Source organism: Ranitomeya variabilis, chromosome 3 (genome assembly GCF_051348905.1).
Source record: "Ranitomeya variabilis isolate aRanVar5 chromosome 3, aRanVar5.hap1, whole genome shotgun sequence".
Taxonomy (NCBI): domain Eukaryota; kingdom Metazoa; phylum Chordata; class Amphibia; order Anura; family Dendrobatidae; genus Ranitomeya; species Ranitomeya variabilis.
The window spans coordinates 758,474,248-758,493,734 of NC_135234.1; the positions used below are offsets into that span (position 1 = coordinate 758,474,248).

The following is a 19,487-nucleotide window of genomic DNA, read 5'->3' on the forward strand; positions in this document are numbered from 1 at the left end:
CTCCTTGGCTCAGGGAAGACGCTTCTGGCGTTCTCTATTGGTCATGAGTGGCTGACACAAGGAATACGACACTTGTAGCCCATGTCCTGGATACATCTGTGTGTGGCGGCTCTTGAAGCAATGACTCCAGCAGCAGTCCACTCCTTGTGAATCTCCCCCAAATTTTTGAATGGCCTTTTCTTCACAATCCTGTCAAGGCTGCGGTTATCCCGGTGGCTTGTGCACCTTTTTCTACCACACTTTTTCATTCCACTCAATTTTCCATTAATATACTTGGATACAGCACTCTGTGAACAGCTGGCTTCTTTAGCAATGACCGTTTGTGGCTTCCCCTCCTTGTGGAGTGTCAGTGACGCCTTCTGGACATCTGTCAGGTCAGTCTTTCCCATGATTGTGGAGCTACAGAAACAGACTAAGGGACCTTATTAAACTCTTAAAAAGCCTTTGCAGGTGTTTTTTGCTAATTCTAATTTACTGAGATAACGACTTTTGGATTTTTTATTGGCTGTGAGCCATAATCATCAACATTAACAGAAATATACACATGAAATAGATCACTCTGTGTGTAATGACTCTATATAATATGAGTTTCACATCGTGAAGAACTAAAATAAATTAACTTTTTGAAGATATTCAAATTTTGTGAGAAGCATGTGTATGTATGTGTGCGTGGTGTATGTATGTGTGTGTGTGTATATATGTATATATATATATATATATATATATATATATATATATATATATATATATATATACACACACACACACACACACACACACACACACACACACACACACACACACACACACACACACACACACACACACACACACACACACACACACGTATATATGTACATGTTTTCCTTTAGATATTTGCCGGTTGAAGCATTATTTGGCTGATGGCTCTCTCTCGACGTCTCCCATACAGAGGAACATTCACGGCTCAGTGAAGCCCTCTTGTGTTCCCGATGCAAGAGCCTCATCCAGTCTCCCGGCATTGGCTTATATCCAAGAGAAAAAACAGGATTGGCCATTGGAAACCCAAAAAGGTGGATCCTACTCTCCCCATATCAACTGTCGAGAGCCCTCAATACATATGTCATCTGAAATGGACGATTTTGACTGTAAAGATCAATCATAGGCATTCGATGAAATGATAGTGTTCAGTATGATGTATACCCGATTGGGTTGTTATTGTTTAATACACCGATAGGCAAGTTCGATTTTTCAAATGATGTTTAGCTCAGGCTGCAACGTTGGTCAAAATATTCTATCATTGCAGATGCACTCTGAGAACTTTTTTTTTATCACAGTCAACCAACCAGTCGTCGGCCCACCTTTGTCTAATTTGTATGGTGACTTGCAGGCTGTCAACTGATCCCACCAATATCAATCTGATGTGTATGGAGACCTTAAAGGCTGCATAATTCACATATCCGTATATGTCATAGTTTGTGATTCGCAGACATTCTCTCGAGCCGAGCTCAACATAGACATCTGTAAGGCTGTAAAGTTTAGAAGACCGGAAGCCAGTCTGTGCATCATAGTCCGTACTTGGACTTAAATACAAGGTTGTGTGACTCTAGCCTTAGACTCCGTGTTAGAACAACGTACCATCTGTGGATCTTCACACCCAAACTAAACCTTATGTATGAGGATGTGTCTAGTTGGGTTGAGGAGACTGGCTGCCAGTTTGTACATCTCGGTCCATACTCTGAGCAAGACACATTGATGTGCCAATCTGGCCTTAGACTCAGTGTTGGAACCATGAATCGTTCATGGATCTCCAGACCCAAACTGTCAGGACTCTGAGCATTTTTTACCTTTTGTGCATTACTGCCCTTTTCCAAGATGGCATCTTTGGTCTCATGTGCACTGTGTCTTCCTGCTATAAAATTCCACCCCAGCCTTCAGTCTGTGCTAGAGTATTCTGCCTTGCATCCAGCTCCTGACCTCTGATTACTCCCTGGCTATATACCTGCTCCTGTGAACCTGTGTGGTGATCCTGCTACTCTGCTGTGAGTTCCTGCTGCATACACCAGTTTCCAGTAATCCTCCTTCATCTGCTGCTCGTGTTTACTTCCATCTGCATTTGCTGGACATGTAAGCTAGGCCTCCCTGGTTGAGCTAAGATATTATTTGAACTGCCTTATAAGCTCATCTATCTGTGTTTGGACTAAGACAAGGATTTATTAGTGGTCAAGGATCCTCAAGAATAACTGTGCTTCATAGACTTTCTGCGTGATTGCATTTTGCTCTGAAGTTTCCTATAGACAGCTAAGCTGCGTTTATTATTTGCACCAAGTGTTGTGGACTTGAGTTTCTCTCTGCACCTGTTTGAATCACCGTGTGATCAGGACTTGTGGAAGGAGTGCAGGGAGGCCTATGACGGTGATGTATTTCTGGCCAACCCACCTGTGGATATTAATCTTGTCTTTAGGGGTGGCATGTGGTTCAGAGATCGACGTATCTACGTCCCGGAGGTCGTCCGTCTGCAGATCCTCAAGTTGGTATATGACTCCAACTTGGCTGGTCACAGGGGGGTACAGAAGACACAAGAGTTCCTGAGCCGATTCTTCTGGTGGCCAACTTGCCTGAAGGATACCAAGGACTATGTTCTCTCTTGCGAGGTATGTGCCTGTTACAAGACTCCTCATGTGGCACCTACGGGTCTTCTACAACCATTACCTGTTCCGTCCCGCCCTTGGGGTTCTATATCAATGGACTTTATTGTGGAGCTGCCTACATTGGGGGGCATGAATACAATCATGGTGGTAGTTGATCGCCTGACTAAAGCTGCTCATTTTGTTCTATGCACCGGCCTCCCCTCAGCTAAAGATACAGTGAACTTGGTTATACAGAATGTCTTTCGGTTTCATGGGGTTCCGGATGAGATCATCTCTGACCGTGGAGTACAGTTCACTTCAAGATTCTGGAATGGGGTTTTGCTCTGCCCTCAATATTAATGTCTGTCTCTCTTCCACTTACCATCCCCAGACAAATGGTCAGACTGAGCGTACCAACCAGATGCTGGAACAATATCTAAGATGCTATGTCAGCCATCTCCAGGATGATTGGTTGGAGTTGCCGCCGTTAGCCGAATTTTCATATAATAATTCTCAGAGCGCCTCCACTAAATTTACACCTTTCTTTGCCAATCTGGGTTATCATCCGTGTATTTTACCTAGGTCTCCAATTAATTCTCCGGTTCCGGCAGTGGAGGAAAGGCTGACTGTGATGAGACAAAATCTGGAGGTTCTGAAGGAATCCCTGACCACAGCTCAAGAACGTTATAAGAGATCGGCTGATAGATTCCGTAAACCTGCACCCATGTTCAAGGTAGGAGATTCCGTGTGGTTAGCAACTAAGAATCTGAAGTTAAACGTTCCTTCACAAAAACTTGGACAGAAATTCATTGGCCCTTTCAAGATCAACGGTATTGTGAGCTCTGTGGCCTGCCGGCTGAAGCTGTCTAGGACTATGAAGTTACACCCAGTTTTTCATGTATCTTTACTAAAGCCTGTATCTCCTAATACCTTCCAGGGACGTGTTGTGCCACCTCCGCAGCCTGTGGTGATTGATGGGCAAGAACAATTTGTGGTGGAGGAAATTGATTCCAGGATTCGCAGGTATTGGCTGCAATATCTGATAAGATGGCAGGGATATCCCCCTGAGGAAGACTCTTGGGAACCTGTGGAAAACATCAATGCCCAACAGAAGATTTCTCGTTTTCATCAGAGATTCCCTGAGAAACCAGGTCCAGGATCATCCTGAGTAATGTCAGGACTCTGAACATTTTTTACCTTTTGTGCATTACTGCCCTTTTCCAAGATGGCATCTTTGGTCTCATGTGCACTGTGTCTTCCTGCTATAAAACTCCACCCCAGCCTTCAGTCTGTGCTAGAGTATTCTGCCTTGCATCCAGCTCCTGACCTCTGATTATTCCCTGGCTATACACCTGCTCCTGTGAACCTGTGTAGTGATCCTGCTACTCTGCTCTGAGTTCCTGCTGCATACACAAGTTTCCAGTAATCCTCCTTCATCTGCTGCTCGTGTTTACTTCCATCTGCATTTGCTGGACATGTAAGCGTTTACTGCTCTGCAAAAACCTGAGACTATTAACCAGGCCTCCCTGGTTGAGCTAAGATATTATTTGAACTGCCTTATAAGCTCATCTATCTGTGTTTGGACATAAGGTACCGTTACACTAAACGACTTACCAACGACCAGCGATACGACCTGGCCGTGATCGTTGGTAAGTCGTTGTGTGGTCGCTGGGGAGCTGTCACACAGACCGCTCTCCAGCGACCAACGATCAGGGGAACGACTTCGGCATCGTTGAAACTGTCTTCAACGATGCCGAAGTCCCCCTGCAGCACCCGGGTAACCAGGGTAAACATCGGGTTACTAAGTGCAGGGCCGCGCTTAGTAACCCGATATTTACCCTGGTTACCATTGTAAAAGTTAAAAAAAAAAAAAAAAAACACACTACATACTCACATTCCGATGTCTGTCACATCCCCCGCCATCAGCTTCCGTCACCGCTGTGCTCTTCTTTACGGCCGGCACTGACAGTCAGTGCGGGAAGCTGACGGCGGGGGACGTGACAGACATCGGAATGTGAGTATGTAGTGTTTTTTTTTTTTTACTTTTACAGTGGTAACCAGGGTAAATATCGGGTTACTAAGCGCAGCCCTGCGCTTAGTAACCCGATGTTTACCCTGGTTACAAGTGAACACATCGCTGGATCGGCGTCACACACGCCAATCCAGCAATGACAGCGGGTGATCAGCGACCAAAAAAAGGTCCTGATCATTCCCTACGACCAACGATCTCCCAGCAGGGGCCTGATCGTTGGTCGCTGTCACACATAACGAGATCGTTAGCGAGATCGTTGCTACGTCACAAAAAAACGTGACGTTGCAACGATATTGTTAACTAAATCATTATGTGTGAAGGTACCTGAAGACAAGGATTTATTCGTGGTCAAGGATCCTCAAGAATAATTGTGCTTCATAGACTTTCTGCGCGATTGCATTTTCCTCTGAAGTTCCCTATAGACTTCTAAGCTGCATTTAATATTTGCACCAATTGCTGTGGACTTGAGTTTCTCTCTGCATCTGTTTAAATCACCGTGTGATAATATAGACTTTACCACTTATAAAACTGTGTCCTGTAGTTGTCTTGTTCCACGCAAAGAGTCTCCTGAGTTATCCCCTATAATTATTTCACAAACTCAACACTGGCATACATGAGGCTTTCAAATTGAGATGAGGATACTGGACACTGGATGCATTGTGGTCAACACTCTGACTGCTTACATTGATGTGTCAATCCGGCCTTCGACTCCATGTTGAAATAATGGATCGTTCTTGAGTTTCCCGACCCGAATTCAACATTGCCATAGATGAGAATCTAAATGAATATAAATGAGATCTGAACATCGCGGTTCATACTTGAAGCACAACACAAGGATGTGTGAATCCAGCCTTGGACTCTGTTCGAACAACGGATCATCCATTGGCAAACATTAGACTGTCAAGTTCGAGTCTGGAGACTAGCATCGTAGTTTATACCCGGAGCTTGACACCCGGAGTGTAAATCTGGCTTTATTGGTGCAATAGTCGACTCGCTGTTTTTTTTTGTTGTTTTATTTGCATTTTTAGATTCTAGAATTTTATGTATTCTCTTTTTGAACAAGTTTGTTTCTTAAGACTTAAAAATGATTTTATATTTATAATGTATGTTAAGGCCACATCTAAGACACAATATCCAGATCTACTGTGGTTTGGTTCTTCTAAATATAAAATAAAAATTCTTACAAGACAGTCCATTGTTGACTTTCCTGTCCAGAGGGGTTCTGCTGAAAGAAAATTGTAGTTATCAAGCTTGAGAAAAGGGTCATAAAGAAGTTTACAGAAATGCAGTATCACCTTTTTTTGACCCAGTATTGTTCTGATAGAAATTTAGAAATTGCTTTCCAGGTTTTTTCCCTCTAAAATTCCTATTTACCAACAACAACCAAAAAATACTTGTAAACAGAGAATTTGGAGAATTTTTATTTTGGGTTCCGATCATTATTCTGAATCTTATTTTTCCGAGTTTGGAAAGGGGGCTCTGTTTTTGTGTTCTAGTGGTATCTGACTTTTTTAGAAATACAAGTGTCTAGTAGAGGAGCGATTTGTCCCAGTTATCATGGAAAGCGGAGAAGCCTCACTGTGCTCCCCTGACCTGTAACAAAAGCTCAATGACCTCCCTTCTCTCCTCGTTATCAAGGAACTTTAATGATTAGCAATGGACCAACAGTCACAGCTTCTGTCTTTTCAATGGCGGCTCCCGCCAACTTACACAAGGTGGAATGGCCCTTCATTAGTAGGAAAATAAAAGAAGTTCTTTTATTCTCCCCCCCATTGAAGTCTCTGGATGTTTTAGATGAGGAATTGACCTTTTTAATGATTTTTAGCCAAAATATTTTACTTTTATGGCAATTAATTTCTGAAAATTTCACTATAAAAATTAAGCTTTTTTTCTCATTATACATTGAGAGTTTACAGTAATAAAGATCCCTCCAACTTAACTAAAAGTTTGTGGGTTTTTGTGATTAATTGCTACATATTTTCTCACACTAGAAATCTAAAACAAAGCATTACATATGGCTACAAAGATGAACTAAGCTCAACAGTCAGCAAAAGTACACCATATATCTTGAATTTTTACAGCAATTTGGGTAAATTTCCATCGGTCACTGGCCTGTTGGTTTCAAAAATTGCTCTTGTTGGTCATGACCAGTAAAAAAAAAAAAAAAAAATCTGACTGCACTGGAGTTTGCAAGCATACTTCAGATTTGTAAAAAGACAAATATTGCTGTGCCAGATACCAGGACCCAGGGGTGACCGCAACATCTGTCCCCTCCCACCCCGCAACAGCTACACCTCCGCTTTCTGTGCTCTTCAGTAGCACGGTTGTTCTCTCCTTGAGTTGGTGGTGTCCTTTAAAGTTTGGGCCTTCAATAATCCCTAAAGCTTTCATCAATGGAAATATTGAGGATAGGGCTCTTAGTGTTTTAAGGCCTCCATACTCATTCGATAGCAATCAGTCAAAAGATTTTGATCCAGGACCTACTCTTCTAAGCCTTTTTTCTACTTGATCCAGGCCCTACTCTTTAGAGCCGTGTCCCTCTTGACCACAAATCTACTCTTTAGAGCCGCGTTCCTTTTAACCAAGACACTACTCTTTAGAGCTGTGTTCCTTTTGAATAAGACACTGCTCCTTAGTCAAGAGGCACATGGCTCTGAAGAGTAGGGTCTTGGTCAAGATGTACACTGCTCTAAAGAGTAGTGTCTTGTTCAAAAGGAACACAGATCTAAAAAGTAGCATCTTGGTTAAAAGGAACGCGGTTCTAAAGAGTAGGGTCTTAGTCAAGAGGAACATGGTTCTAAGACCCTACTCTTTAGAACCGCGTTCCTTTTAACCAAGATGCTACTTTTTAGATCTGTGTTCCTTTTGAACAAGACACTACTCTTTAGAGCAGTGTACATCTTGACCAAGACCCTACTCTTTAGAGCCATGTTCCTCTTGACCAAAACCCTACTCTTCTTAATCCTTGTTCCTTTTTCATTAAGACTCTAATCTTTTAGACTCTACTTTATAGAGCCGTTTGCTTCTTGACTAAGACCCTTCTGAACACGACCAATACCCCACTCTTTAGAGCTGTGTACCTCAAGACTCGTGCCCTGTTATTAAGCCCTGCATGCGCATTAGTAGGTGTCGGACCAACAGTTGTTTTACAGACAGTTCTTTTTCCCATCTTCCCCATACATAGGATCGCTCAGCTTGGCTCCTGTGTTCTCTGAGATAGCCTTGAATTCTTTTGACAGCTGCGTTTTTCACAGCTGAACAACATCAGCTCATCAGACAATAAATGCCAGATTCTTCTCTCACCCAAAATCATCTATTGGGGAAGATTTAAGATGCTGACCCCCCCGCCCCATGCACGTTAGTTGGCTATAATGCCGCCATTGTTGTGTAGAGCACTAGTCTTCTAGGCTGTGGCCTCTTCTGATGTGATGGTTGGCCCTGGGCTCTGTTGAATGTCCTCTCACCCCATGTACTTCTATAGGAATCCCACCTCTTTTGTAGCACCAATGAATTCCCCATGTAGGTCTGGTTAAACCGATAAATTATATTCAGTGAGGTTTGAATTTGGCCATGAGAGAAGAGGTGGCCATGTGGAGATCCTCGGGGTCGGTGACGTTGTGAGATAGATCCTTCTTACCTGTCCTCTGTCTCCTTGTATGATATTGAAGATTAGTGAGACGTTCAGCGCTCACCCATGATCTTCTTCCAACATTCATCATCTCTGGTCTTGGATGGTGCTGGGATGTAACAGGATGGTTTCTCTTCGTCCGGTGTCTACATGGTTAATGTGAAGAGCAGCATCCGTTCTGTGGGGTTGCAGAATCATTCTGTCATTTCATAATCAAGAATGCTGATGGGGAAGAAAAGGCGCTATGAATAAACTTGACAGCCTGGCCGTGAAAAAAAAAATATTGATTTTTCTGAACAAAAAGTCAATATTTTTCTTTGCCTCGGCACTTTGCCACATCAGGAAAAAGTTAGCATGTCTTGTTTATGATTCATGGGAGTTAAGGCGGTAAATCAAGCTGCTCGCGACGTGACACTGAGTGTTTGTGCTCTCCCAGATATGGGCGATGGATGTGTGCACTGTGTGTGTGTACTACATGTGTGCACTACATGTGTGCACTACATGTGTGCGTTATGTGTGCACTACATGTGTGCGTTGTGTGCACTACATGTATGTGCTACATGTGTGCACTACATGTGCGCGGCATGTGTGTCTGCGCTACATGTGTGTACGAGGCATGTGTGTGCGCTACAGGTCAGCAGCAAATGTGGGCGGTGTGTACTATTTTGTGTACCCCGTGTTTGTGCACTGTATATGTGTATTGTGTGTACTACATTTGTGCTGTATGGGTGCACTGCATAGTACATTTGTGCTGTATGGGTGCACTGTGTGCGTACAACATTTGTCCTGTGTGCAAACTATGAGCATGTGCTACGTGTGTACAATATATGTGTGTGCACCACGTGTACTGTATGTGTGCACTGTATATGTGTATTATACGTGTTTATGTGCACGCAGTGTTTGTGCACTTTGTGCATTGTTTCTGCACTCTGCTTGCACTCTTTATGTGCACTGTTCACACTCTGCTTAGGTGCACAGTAATGCAGTTTATTTCTGGTAGCTCTATCTAAGCACGGGGGGCCAAGCCCAGGGAGCTAGGTGCACATTATATCCGTACACCATGTGTTTTCTTTTGGAAGCCTGTCTTATAACTTGTATCTTTCAGCTGCCGGCTCTGAGCCCACTGTAAGGTGTGTGGGATTGTCATGTTGTTGGAGATGATGCGACAGACGGCGGCGCATATGTTACTGAGAACGTTCAGAACCTCTGCATTGTTATCGTCAGGCTCCATTGTCTCCAACTGATTATGGAAAGTTATTTCTTCAAAATTAAGAAACTTTTATATAATTTATGTTCTCCGGCTGCAGTCTGTTTTACAAAAAACAAACCTTGCTTTATCCACCCTCACCTGGTCCAGTACGGATTCTATGCTGGATCGTCGCATACATCAGATTCCCATTGAAATGGGGCCATAGCGGGCGGGTCTGGTATATGAACTATTTTATCGGGCTGTTAGACTTTTTTTTTTATTACATGCTCAACCATCTTGTTCGGAGGTAAACAAGCCCTACACATAATATTGGAATCTGCGGGAATGTAGCTGCTTCCTTTTCATGTCATTGTGTCAGCGGCAGCGCACTTTCCAGTAAGGAGCCATGAATCTGCTGCAATGTGGGTGACATCCATTGGGCCACACAAGCCGCCTCTGTTTTCCGATCGTTTTATGATCGATTTGTCAATCGATTGCCTATTCCGACCAGATGTTGCAGATTAACCCTTAAAACCTTCCAGCCATTCGAATGTTTATGGCATATCTGCGGCATGCGGCCACCTGCGTGCACCGCCATCCTGTTCAGTGGACCGTTTTCACAATTCTCTAGGTGGGGGGACTACATTTATTTGTAATTCATGGCATATCTATCGAATGTACCATAAATGTCCTAAATGGGAATAACCCCCTTTTTTTTATGGTTGCTCAGTTTTAGAGGTCAACTTGCAAATGCGGGTTCCTCTTCGAATGGTGCCCCGTCCTGCACTGTTGGGGATGGAGGGAAAAATGGTTCTGAAACTTGTAGTGAGTAGAGAAAACTGCGCATGTGCAGCCCTACCTATTCCCAATGGAGAGAGATTGGGCCCCATTCTCATAGGAAATGCAGAGTAAAGAGCTTTACATGACGTCAATAAGAATATTTAGGGTTTGAGTCTGGTGGCGAGCACCTTACCAGCTTCTGTTACGCATGTGCGCTCCATATGGATGAAGAGATGGATGGTTCTGAAACTTGTAGTGAGTAGAGAAAGCTGCGCATGTGCAGCCACCTCTTTTTTCCCAATGGTGCGAGATGGGACCCTGTTATCAAAGGAGATGCAGCGTAAAGGAGGTTGGTAGGATGATGTCCATAAGGGTACCTGGGGTTTGAGTCCGGTGACGGGCCCCCTTCTAGCTTCTGTGCTGCCTCTGGATACCCATCCTGATTTCTTGCTCTCCATATGGCATAATGGAGTGTAATAATACAAATGTAACAATGTATGAACCACCGTCGTTGCGGTGACATTTGTAAATCCTCGTGTACTCGGTATCACATTTCGGTAGATCCTAATTGCCGCCGTGTCTCGATGGCTTTCCAATGTCAGCGGCAGTCAATGACATTTTAATGGACGGCAGAGCGTGACTGTATTTGATGCATTAAGCCTCCGCGTCGTCTTCTACTAGCGGTACGATGAGGGTTCATATTTTACACGCGACGGTCGTTAGCGTCCTATTAATGATGATGATGATGACGCCACGCAGTGGGATCCTCATTACGTCCCTAGAAAGAGGCCCGAAGTCCTGCCTGTCATTTTGCAGAGCATCCAATCCATCTCCCCCTCCCCCGCTGCGTTTCCTGACCCTGAATATTGAGCACTGTACAATACCGTACACTGTTATTATTATTTTTATGGCGTCGTTAGATCGTGTGCCGCCATTACAACGCTGGGGAATTTTTTTACTTTTTTTTTTTTTGCATTAATCAAGTTTACAGCCCATGAAAGTAAGAATTAATATTGTGTTTAGCGAGTGTTCTTTGGCAGCTTTTTATTTTACCCTTGGGTGCAAACGATCCTCCGCGGTGTCGTGACGATCTCTTGATGGTCTTCATACTCACACATATGTTAATGATCAGCTAGAATCATTTGCCGCCTGCCGGTGGTTTCGCTGACGCCACTTTTAAAGTGACAGTAAACTTACAAAGAACCCTTTTTATTGCCATTTGCTTTCTGTTATCAGCCACGTTGGACTGTGAAGCATTAGTCCTGGCACATGCCTTTTAATATTCCAATGAATCATAATAATGGTGGTTGTCCCTTTAAATCTGATAAGACCCACCCCTGCTTACTTTGTTTAGGCGGCTGCAGTGAGTCATGTGACCTTATTCAGTCTTGCTGATTGGTTGAGAGAAGTAACACAGTGGGCGGGGCATATTGATTTAGATGGAAAATATAAAGGGGTCAAGATATATTAATTCCAGGAATTTTTAGTATGTAAGCTGCTATTATCAGATGGTCATGGAGTACTGAAATTTTGGCCTTTTTTAGTTTGCATATTTAATTTCCCAGAAGAGCGTTGCATGGCCTATAAGTCTCCTTACACTTACACGAGGAGAGACGTTACCCCCTAAGACCTTTTTAAGGGATGAACTGCAGCCAGGAGATCAACTAAAATCCGCTGCCCCCCCCAAAAAAAATGTTATTTTATATCGGTTAGATTCTGAAATATATCTTTTTACAGAAATGTGGCAGATTAATTTTTTTTTTACTGATTATCAAATGCTGGATTAAAGGACTTTATTTTTTCATTTTTTTTTTTCTAGCTTTGCCCTATGGTCCCTGCTCTTTTATATACTTACGACCCCAATTATTTCTCTTAGCAAAGCCAAAAAGAGTAACATTTTGATAATAAAATAATTTATGCAAAAATTTTAATAAAAAAAAAAGTAATCTAAAAAATAAAATTTGTTCCTCATCACTTTTTTGGCCTCTGAAGTTTTATTATGCACTTGAGGATTACATTTGTTTTCTACTCAAAAATGTGTAATAATTTGTATCAGAAGAGGCAATTGCTCAACTAGCAATAACGAAATTTATACTTTTTTTTTCCTACAGAATTTGCAGCAAAAAAACCCCACCTCCTAGATTATCAAATATTCGGGATTAGAAAAATGCATATAAATCTGAAGCAAAATCCTCCATGCAATGCCAGTGCGAATTTATCATCCTTCTTTTTTTTTTTTTGTAGATGATTGGATGCCGGATTAAGGGAATTTTATTCTGGAATTGTAATATTGGCGATTTTTTTTTTTTTTTTTTTTTTTTTTTTTTTTGTGCCGACTTTTTTTTTCCAACGTCGCCCCCGGTGGTGTGGAGGTCTCTTCTATATCATCTCTATTGATAGATAAAGTGTTCTCTGAAATACTGGTATTTTTTCATTCCCCGCTGCTGTAGCGCTTTTATCTATTTCCTGAATTAATCCTATAAGCAGATTTTCACACATCCAATTGCCTTTTTCTTTTTTCCCCCTTTTCAATTTCCTTTAATCTCTTTGGATTTTCTTCTAATTCTCATTTGTTCCCACAATTGATTAACTCTTTCCCTACCTCCGTCATTCCCATGTTCCCCCCCCCAGAGCCCACTCCGAAAAATAATCACTCACCTAAAAATATAAAGTGTTTCATTTTTAGGGGAGGGAAAGCTGGGTGAATATTTAGTAATTTTCCTGCACTACTGCCAAAATATGGAGGTATTGACGCAGACCATGCTATAACTAGACCTATCTGGTGGCAATCGGTAAAACCTCGTTGGTGCATACTGCGTACGTTGTAATGTTTGCCTTTCAGGGCCCTGGGAAAGCCTGCCTGTATTTGTTTTGGGGCATGTATTTTCCTGGAAATACCTGAAATTGAAGTTATGGTGTGGATGCCTGCAGAACTAAAACAATTCCTAAATAGATTTGCCATTCAGGAGCATGGGAAAGCTGGGTGATTACATATATAGTCACTATAAATTTAGTAGAAATGTGAACATCTAATTTTCTTTTCTTTGTAATGTTCTAAACCAAGCTTATGTCCTGCATGTCTGCAGAACTATAGAAATAACTAAATGGTTTTGCCATTCAGAAGCTCAGCAAAGCTGGGTGACTCTTCATATAGCCACTATGGATCTCCTGCAACTATGAGAATCTATTATTCCTTGTAAAGGCCCAAAATGTTGATCAGGTCAGGAACAAATGCAGAAATAAAGAGAACTGTACATATTTGAGCATTCGGGAGCCTGGGAAAGCTGGATGATTACTAGTTTAGCCATGATAGATTTCATAGAAATGTGAGCATCTAATTTTCCTTGTAAAGCACTAAACTGAGTTTATGAGCTACAGAAATAATAATAAAAAATAATGAAATAGTTTTGCCATTCGGGAGCTCAGTAAAGCTGTGTGACATTTGATATATCCGCTATGGATGTACTACAAATACGAGCATCTATTTGTCCTACTATGTTGATTTGTTCAGGGGCAAATGTAGAAATATAAAGAAAGCTAGACGTATTTGGCCTTTCAGGACCCTGGGAAAGTAGGGTCACACATAAGATTATTATATCACTGATTTTTTTTCTTTTTTAAACAAATAAATATATTTTTTTTTTGGTTGTAATGCCCTAAAATGAAATATAGGGCAGGTGTACTCACAGAACTAAACAGATAACTGTCCTCTCAGGTGCCAAGGAAAGCTGGGTGATGACTAATATGGTCGCCATACATTGTATGGAGCATTGAAGATAAATTTCCCATTTGTCGCAACATTGTTATATTTGAGTTTGCATATGTATAACTGCAGCAATGTACACAGGGATATATGCCATTCAGGGGTTTGGGAAAGTTTGGCAGTACCACCATTGGCATCTATTTTCCTTTTGTAATGCCCTAAAATCTAGTTAATGGCAGGGATACCTGCAGCACCTGACAGATCCTTACACAGATCTGCCATTTGGGATTCTGGGAAAGTTGGGTACCAAAAAAATATTGCCAGTTTTGAGTTTTACAGGATGTGTTTTTTTCCCCTGTAGAACGAGTTAACTGAGAATCCATCAGTGAATTAGCTCTGATGGTGACATTTGTAGCGGTCTTTTTTTTTTTTTGGGGGGGGGGGGGTTTGTGCTCCTCTCAGACCACATCAAAGCTCCCCTGAACTTTGCTGTGTTCATGAATCGGCTGAGAGGAGCTCAGAAGAAGGAAGGGAACAGCTCTAAACTCCCCAAGAGAAGAGCTCACTGACAGATTCTAAGTTAACTCATTCTGCAGTCAGCAATAAACAGTGCACTATATAGAGGATAGAGAAAGAGAGGAACCATTCAGGACTCTGGGAAAGCTGAGTTTAAACTTTATAAACAAAATTCTGCTACACAAATAGCGGAAGGAATCTCATCCAGAAGAATATCTATAAAATATCGAGCTGACAGGAGCTGTACAAATATTCTGCCCGGGGTGGATAAGGAAGCGGCTCCGGTAAGCAAAAGGAGAGTTAAAATGACAGGTTCGCTGCGGGCAGAACACTGTGACTCCGGCTGAACGCAGCAGTATCAGACAATGGCTGATTCCTCAACTGGAAACATGGGAGGTTTTGTCGTGAGTTTTAGTGGATATTTTTATTTTTTATTTTTTATTTTTTTAATTTAAAAAATATTTTTTGTATTTTTTTTTTTTTGTCTGACTACTGGTTGTGCTTATACCCTGTTTATAGGGGGCTCCAAACTAATGAGAAAAAGCTAGTACCCTTTCTGATGGTTGAGTAATGAAGCTCTTTTTGTCGTCGGGATAAAAAAAAAAAACAGGACTGCCTTAAACAGCGCCACCTCTGTCGACAGGTTGTGTGAGGTACTGCATGTAAGCCGCCCACACTTAAGTGTAAACTATGCACAAATATGACGCTTTATAAAAAAAAAAAAAAAAGATGGCACACATTTTTTTTTTTCTCTTTTTGATGAAGACCAGTCACCAGGTTAAAAGTAGCCAGATTTTGCGCTCATTTAATTTCCACTGTTAATTTTGTTCTTGCTTTTGTTTTAAATCCGCCAAAAGTTTCTGGAGATATTGGCCTTTTTTTTTTAATTAAGTTCTTTTATGGTCTTTAGCACAGATTGGGACTCGCAGGATCCTCGGGCGTGCCATATGTCAGTTTTACATAATTACCCTATGAGCCACACCCTCTTAGTGAAGTTCATAAATAAAAAGGTCCATATCTTTGGAACCATATGGATGATTTATAAAAAGCAAAAAAAATCCAATAATCACTTTTGAACTAGTGATGGATCATTTTAAAATATTGACTTAAATGGTCTGTTGACTGCCAGCTCTGTGTGTGATGCTCCCATCCACTTGCACGTGTACACTTCAGGCTTGGTTGAAGACCTAGTAATTTTCTATGGTAATCCGCATTATCAGTGAGGTTGAGCAGCCTCTTATCTTCACAGTATATGAATATTAGAATCTTGTCTTCGTCGGGGGACATTGTCTTCGTCGGGGGACATTGTCTTCGTCGGGGGACATTGTCTTCGTCGGGGGACATTGTCTTCGTCGGGGGACATTGTCTTCACCCACAAACATTAGCTGATGATTTGATGGAATCCACCAACAGAGGTCGTGGACCACAATCAAGATGTAGTCAGATGAACATCCCAGAACTTTGCTTTTAGGATATCCTTGATATCCGGTCACCTTCTGATTTTGTAGATACTTATTATTCCCAAATGTGGGACTGGTAAAAATGACTGGCCCAACTAGCAGGGATAAATTTGGATGCCCCCTAGTGGTAAGGATGTGCAGGAACTCACTTTAGTAAGGCCACAATCTATTTCCTAGAGTCAAAATTTGGTTTCAGTTGTCCATTTACGCACTCAGAAAATTTGGGTAAATTTTGGGTTTTTTGTTTTGACTATAAAAATGTCTTTGCTAACCCTTTCACTGAGATGTGAGGTTTTGGTAGAAACAGTTGGTTGATGGAGGTCATGTGTTTGGCCAGGAATATCTGATAACTATATGTCCCTTGTTAAGAAAAGCCATGGAAGTTAATGAGAACCACTTTCGATGATCATTACGGTCAGCGTCTCGTGTGACATCTGAGATACTACAGAGCCGGCCGTCAGATGGTCGCTCAAGGCCCCAGTTCTGGTGTTCATGCCTAGGGCGGGTTCGAGATCCCGGTAATCCTTCCGATAGTTGCCCTCGTACAGCAGAGAACATTGGGGTTATGGAGCCTTTTGAGGATCTCCAAACTGTTATTTCTTTTGGCGTCCTCTCATTTATGTGTTTATTTTACTCGCTTATATAGCGCCATCATATTCCTCATAAACCGGGAGGAGGACTAATCTTCATTAATTGTATTTATCCCTTAATTACTGAAGAAAAAGTGAGTTATTATAAGACAATAATGCGTTTATGGTCGTCGCGCCCTGACACGACCACACACAAAGTAGTGTAAATGGCGGCATTAACCCTGACAGTGCTGAAATCTGCTGAAAATGACCAAAAAGAGACTGTATAGATACAACTCCCATCATACCGCCATATAGCATCTGGTGTAAGTTGCCTTGTTTAGATCCATATACAGTGGCTTGCAAAAGTATTCACCCCTTGGCATTTTTTGTGTTTTGCTACCTCACAACATGGAATTTTTTTTTTAACAGTTTGCATCAGTTCATGTAAAGAGCATGGCTACAATTGTAAAAATTGAGTTTTCTTTTTATTGTCAAGCAAACAACAAATAGGACAAAATAACTGAAAACTTCAGTGTGCATAACTAGTCACCTCCCCTAAAGTCAGTACTTTTTAGAGCCTCCTTTTGCGGCAATTACAGCTGCAAGTCACTTTGGATAAGTCTCTGAGCTTTCCACGTCTTGCCACTGGGATTTTTGCCCATTCCTGAAGGCAAAACTGCTCCAAGTTAGGCCCCCTTCACACATCCATTTTTTATATCTATACGTGGTCTGTTTTTAAGGACCGCAAATATGGACACACCCATTGTATTAAATGGTGGTGCGCATATATCCGGTTTCGTGTGTCCGTGTGAAAAATCCGCAGACGTGTTTTTTTTATTTTATTTCCTCCGTGATTCTGTATGAGTGCAGCACTAATGACACGTGGCTGATATCCGTGTGACACGTACCCAAATGAAATTCTCCGGTGGCTGGGGAAAGCAGTACAGTTAGCACTTTGCCCATTTGTAAGTTGCTGACTACAACTAGCAACATCCTCGTCTGGTCTCCCTGCAATCAGCTAATGATAGTTGTAGTCAGCGCATTAAATAAATAATAAGTCCATAAATTAAATTTAAAAAATGGCATGGGGACACCCTTACTTTTATTAACCAGCTGAGGGAAAGCAGACAGCTATGGCTGGTGTTATTATTCTGGGAAGGGGCCAACAGCCATAAAGGTTTCCAGCCTATTAATAATGACTCACAGCTCTCTGCTCAGCCTTTAGTGGTTATTAAAAAGACGACCCAAAAAACCCGTCTGCAGTAACGAGCGTTAACATCTGTAAGGGTATCACAGTTCACAGGTGTGCTCACACAGAGGTTACCGTAATCTACGGTGCCGCCTGTGGTCTCAGGTGACCTTAATTACGTCACCGCTCATTACTGTAGCCGGGTTCTCATGCTACTTTCATTATGTTCCGGCTGCCTTATTGAGCAGTCACATTTTTGAGATCACATTACTTAGCCCATTTCATTGTTTTTGGGTCCCTCCTTTTTAATAACCAGCATTGGCTACGCAGACAGCTGTGAGCTGTTAATAGGCTGGGAACTTTTATGGATATTGGCCCCTTCCCAGAATAATAACACCAGCCTCCTGCTGTCTGCTTTCCCTCAGCTTGTTAATAAAAAATAAGGGTGAACCTTACAGAAAACTTCACATGCAAAACACTTATTATATATCACACTGACATATAACTATCTATCTATGTTCCTCATTGCCATCAATCTCAATCTTTGCACATCTTTAATGCATAACTCTTTAATTTCTATGCTGCATTTCATTCCATACGTTGCACACTGACAGCATACGGAAACACTTATTGTGTACGTACGTACGTACGTACGTACGTACACACGGATGGCGCAAGGACACAGACCATGGATCTCACCAGTACTGTTTTCTTTTCAGTACCAGAAACACTAGGGTGTGTGAAGGTGGCCTTAGATGGTTTCCTCTGGTGAAAAGCAATCTTCAAGTGTGACCACAGATTCTCAATTGTATTAAGGTCTGGGCACTGACTCGGCCACTCCAAAACATTTACACGTTTCCCCGTAAACCAGTTGAGTATTACTTTAGCAGTACACCTTGGGTCATTGTCTTGTTGGAAAGTAAACCTCAATCCCAGTCTGAAATCACGGACAGACTGAAACAGATTTTGCTCGAGAATATCTCTCTATTTTGCACCATCCATCTTCCCCTCGATTAATACTACTTTCCCTGTCGTTGAAAATCATCCCCACAGCATGATGATACTGTCACCACCATATTTCACTGTGGGGATGATGTTTTTGGGGTGATAAGCTGTGTTGGTTTGGTGCCAGATGTAGCGTTTACCTTGGTGGCCAAACATTTAAAATTTTGGTCCCCCCTTTCCCCATACATTTCTAGACTCTGCCACATGTCTTTTGGCAAACTCTGCACAAGCCTTACAATATTTGTGTGTAAGTAAAGGCTTTCTTTCTAGTACTTATTACAATAGTTACATTCTCGTACATGGAGGCAGTATTATAGTAGTTTTATTCTTGTACATAGGAGCAGTATTATAGTAGTTATATTCTTGTACAAAGGGGCAGTATTATAGTAGTTATATTCTTGTACATAGGGGCAGTATTATAGTAGTTATATTCTGGTACATAGGAGCAGTATTATAGTAGTTATATTCTGGTACATAGGAGCAGTATTATAGTAGTTGTATTCTTGTACATAGGACCAGTAATATAGTAGTTATATTCTTGTACATAGAGGCAGTATTATAGTAGTTATATTCTTGTACATAGGAGCAGTATTATAGTAGCTATATTCTTGTATATAGGAGCAGTACATAGGGGCAGTATTATAATAGTTATATTCTTGTACATAGGGGCAGTATTATAGTAGTTATATTCTTGTACATAGGGGCAGTATTATAGTAGTTTTATTCTTGTACATAGGGGGCAGTATTATAGTAGTTATATGCTTGAAAGTAGGAGCAGTGCTATATTCTTGTACATAGGAGCAG

General features: G+C 41.7%; 1 protein-coding gene across 8 annotated transcripts in view; it reads left to right on the forward strand.

Moving 5' to 3' along the window:
• The window catches only part of TENM4 (teneurin transmembrane protein 4), a 1,485,534-nt gene that overhangs the window by 1,220,560 nt on the left and 245,487 nt on the right, over nucleotides 1-19,487 (forward strand). The gene's annotated exons all lie outside the window — the stretch shown is intronic.